At 40.4% G+C, this 4,327-nt stretch overlaps 1 pseudogene; it reads left to right on the forward strand.

Annotated features, from left to right (window-relative positions):
* LOC106144407 overlaps positions 1 to 815 on the forward strand; it is a 3,934-nt pseudogene extending 3,119 nt beyond the window's left edge.
* Positions 816 to 4,327: the final 3,512 nt, after the last annotated feature.

A 4,327-nucleotide genomic window follows, 5' to 3' on the forward strand; every position in this document is an offset into this window, starting at 1 on the left:
GAGGCTGGAACTAATGGGTCAGGCAGTGATTAAAAGAATACAGTTTCCGTGTAATTATTTCGGGGCATAAGCTAAGCTAGCCATGTGGGCGGCCGGGTGCGGGGGACGCAGCCCTGCCGCTCTTATTTCAACACGCCTGGTTAAGGACATGAAAATCAAGTCTCTAGAGGAGATCTGTCTGTTCTCCCTTCCCATTAAGGAATCTGAGATTATTGACTTCTTCCTGGGAGCTTCCCTAAAGGATGAGGTTTTGAAGATCATGCCCGTGCAGAAGCAGACTAGGGCAGGCCGGCAGCCCAGTTTCAAGACTTTCGTCGCTATTGGAGACTACAATGGTCACGTAGGTCTTGGTGTCAAGTGCTCCAAGGAGGTAGCCACTGCCATCCGAGGGGCCATCATCTTGGCCAAGCTTTCCATTGTCCCTGTGCGGAGAGGCTACTGGGGGGAACAAGACTGGCAAGCCCCACACTGTTCCTTGCAAAGTGACAGGCCACTGTGGTTCTGTGCTGGTGCGTCACATCCCTGCCCCCAGAGGCACTGGCATAGTCTCCGCTCCTGTGCCCAAGAAGCTACTGATGATGGTTGGCATTGATGACTGCTACATATCAGCCAGGGGCTGTACTGCCACCCTGGGCAACTTTGCCAAGGCCACCTTTGATGCCATCTCTAAGACCTACAGCTACCTCTCTCCTGACCTCTGGAAAAAGACTGTGTTCACCAAGTCTCCTTATCAGGAATTCACTGAGCATCTTGTGAAAACCCACACCGGAGTCTCTGTTCAGAGGACCCAGGCTCCAGCTGTGGCCACCACATAATGGTTTTTATATAAGGAAAATAAAAGTGAATTAAGTCTGTTAAAAAAAAAAAACACAATGGCTCCAACTTCACCTGGGCCACCACTACACAATCAAATACAAGGCAAACAAAATAATAGCTCTAAGTGGTGGAAGATGCATTGGGGTAACCCAACTGAACTACCCCTCTCTTTCATCCACCACACTCACTTGACAACTGAACTACCCCTCTCTTTCATCCACCACACTCAGACAATTTACTACTTGACAACTATATTACTGGCACATTTGTAAGGAACAGAATGAAACCAAAGCAACAATAAACTCCACTAATTGTCAATGACACACTGGAACCCATCTTTAAAAACAGAATATTTGCTTCACAAATGAGGAAAAAAATAGAGCTATATTACCATACATACACTACATGACAATGAAATAATAAACTTCCTAATTCCTCTAGATATACATCTCATAGTAGTTTCCTCCCAGAATATAGAACATTAGTTCCAAGTCTGCTGAAATTTCAACCTGGACTTATACCGACTACCAAACTGATTACATCCACTCAAGAGTAGACATGATACAATTTGCAACCAGAGGATGCCCTAGGTCCTATGACTCCTTTGTTCCAAGATATCACCTGAAAATTCAGACCACAGAAACTTACATTAGTGGAAAACTTCAGGTATGGATCTTTCCAAACTAGAAAACTGGAAAATATACACCCAGGATTTCCCTATTATTTATATATGATTTTTTCACTACCTCAGCCAAAGTAGTAAGGGATTGAAGACATTGTGTCTCATAAGCCCATACTCAATATCACATGCAAGAACTCTACACAAAGGACCTCAACTTGATGATGAATATATCTTCCCCGTAATGTGGAAATCCTGTGGAATCAGGAATCAGTCTAACACCATGCATCCTTGATAGAGGAGAATGTGACCAGGATAACAAATTCTTCACAGATCACTACAAGGCAGCATTTGTCAACCCTGCTACCACCCCACCTATAGTTACCAAAGCATCCATAATGATGCCTGACCTTAGCCTACCAGCAAGACTAATATTATAATTATACCTAGGATACAGAAGATCTCACCTCAAATCATGGCTCACACCTAAAGAACTTGGCTCTGAGCCTGAATTTAGGAGAGTGCAATTTTCTCTCACTTCTCAGGAAATAAGTTTGCTTCAAGAAAACCTTTACAGCTGGTGGTCTGTGGCTATGTTGGTTGGCCCCTTACTATTTTGGTATGCTCTTTACTGGCATTTCCTCATCCATTCTTTTAGAAATCAGTGCAGATATTGCAGACAATAGGAATCTTACTAGACAACAAGCATTGGTTTTTAATGTCTTGTCTGATGAACTAGTTGCTACCCACAAACTGATTACAGGCCTTCATCTGGAACTACATTTATTAAAGCAATCACTGGCATATACTAACAAATATGCAGCTAAAAAATTGAAGAGATCAGCTGTAGCCAACCAGAACTCTCAGAATTATCTGCTAAAACTTATTCAGAGGAACAAAGAGAATAATGCATCCAAACAAGATTTTTTTCTTAAAGAGTAGCCACAGACCTATATCAGCTCTTTTCCACAGGTCGAGGTACAGAAATGGTGGTCTACAAGATTCTACTGGACTTGCAGCAAAGCTATTGGTGTGAGCAATGGATTCTTCATTGAAATCAGAAATCCAGTAAGATTTCTAATGTCGGCTATATCTGCATTGATGTCTGAAATAACAGAGCTTGATATGCCAGTTCCAAGTAAGGAACTGATCTATATAGCCACAGAAACTATCAGCTGTAAAAATCTACAAAACACATTTTTTCCTACTCTATATGGACATTCTCATACATGCCACTGCCTAAGACACTTAGGGGATGAATTTCTTCTTACCACCTATTCTTTCTTATGCACTAGTTGTACTAGTACAGAAGATGTCTACTATCCAGAGAAGCATATCCTCTCACTTGGTTCCAACATGTTTGTGATCACCCACTCTCTATCCAATGAGCTACAAATACCAGAACTGACCATTTTGGTCTTTGTAAACCAAGTCGCAGACCTTGGCAATGGACACTTCACTACAAGCTCTACAAAAATCTTCAACCTCCCAGTGGACTTCTATAACATCACTATGGGCATCTTGGACTGCACTTTTTATTCTGTAGAACCTGGTTGTGTAACTACATACAATGCTTCTAAAGTTTTAGTTCATTTCTTCGGACATGTAACCATGCTCAAGATCTCTAGCCTAATGTTTGAACAGAGACATGTTTTTGACTCAGGTACTTTATATAATAATGAGCACAAAGATAACTTGGTAAGAAAGGCTAAAAAAAAACCCGACTGTTTTCCTCTTTAACACGCCACAATTACAGTCAATGGATTATGAAATTACTAGGGCTATTGAAACCCTGGGAGGACAGACATACAGAGTCCAGCATTCATTATCTGTACTCAAAGTGGACACTATTGCCTATACCCATAAAGTTAACAACCTTAAAAATGCTCTTTATTTGATGTGATTGGTAGGATATCTAGCTGAGACTATATTTGCTTCCCCATATGGAACTTATTCCACTGATAAAGTAGAGATTTTTTTTCTTTCTGAACACATTACTTTGACCTTTCTGGCATATAAATTTCATATGATTATTTTGGATTTGTTTAATAAAATTCATTTTAGAAGGAATTATGACAAGATCCAGAGACCACTATCATTCAAAAAGGAACAAACCAGCTAGCCATTTATGATTCTGGCAGACACATCTGTGAAAGCCATGATTGGAGAAACTTCTTCAGGAGATGTTTCATCTCCATGGTGACACCCCAAGCCAGGAATATTGTATTGTGGATTCTTGGTTCTATCCACCAGTAACTGCCATTTTTGCCAAAAAGAGATGATGTGTATACATTTATCTCAGACCCAGGATGGAGCCTCTGGAGACTCATTCCATTTCTTGATGCTTTATCCTCACCATTTGCTTTTTTATAATATTAGCATTCACATAACCAAGAAACAAGATCAAACACTTTTAATGAAACTTACTGAAATCTTAGTTGTTCTTTTCATTAATAAAAGAAGAAATACCTGGCCCATGGCCATGCTCCTACTTGACACTGATCAGGTTAGAAGGATGCTCTACTATGATTGGCCCAGCTCAGAGTCCTACAATTTCAACCTGCTATGCCCCCCCCCTTACAACATTTTTGTTTGAAGGTGATTTTATTACCTTTTATTACTTTTATTACTGAATGTGGTTTTCATCTTGGTGCATACCAAACTCAGAGAAAATATAAATTTGGGAAAATATGTATATGCCATATGGATCAAAGCAATACTATCTATAATGATTTGGCTATGTTTTTTAATAGTTGTATGTTTCAGTACCTGAGATTTATTTTCCTGCATTTGTTTATTAGTGATTGAAATATTTACTGTAGCTGGGCGGTGGTGGCGCACGCCTTTAATCCCAGCACTTGGGAGGCAGAGGCAGGCGGATCTCTGTGAGTT

This window comes from Microtus ochrogaster, unplaced genomic scaffold, assembly GCF_000317375.1.
Source record: "Microtus ochrogaster isolate Prairie Vole_2 unplaced genomic scaffold, MicOch1.0 UNK53, whole genome shotgun sequence".
NCBI classification, from domain to species: Eukaryota; Metazoa; Chordata; class Mammalia; order Rodentia; family Cricetidae; genus Microtus; species Microtus ochrogaster.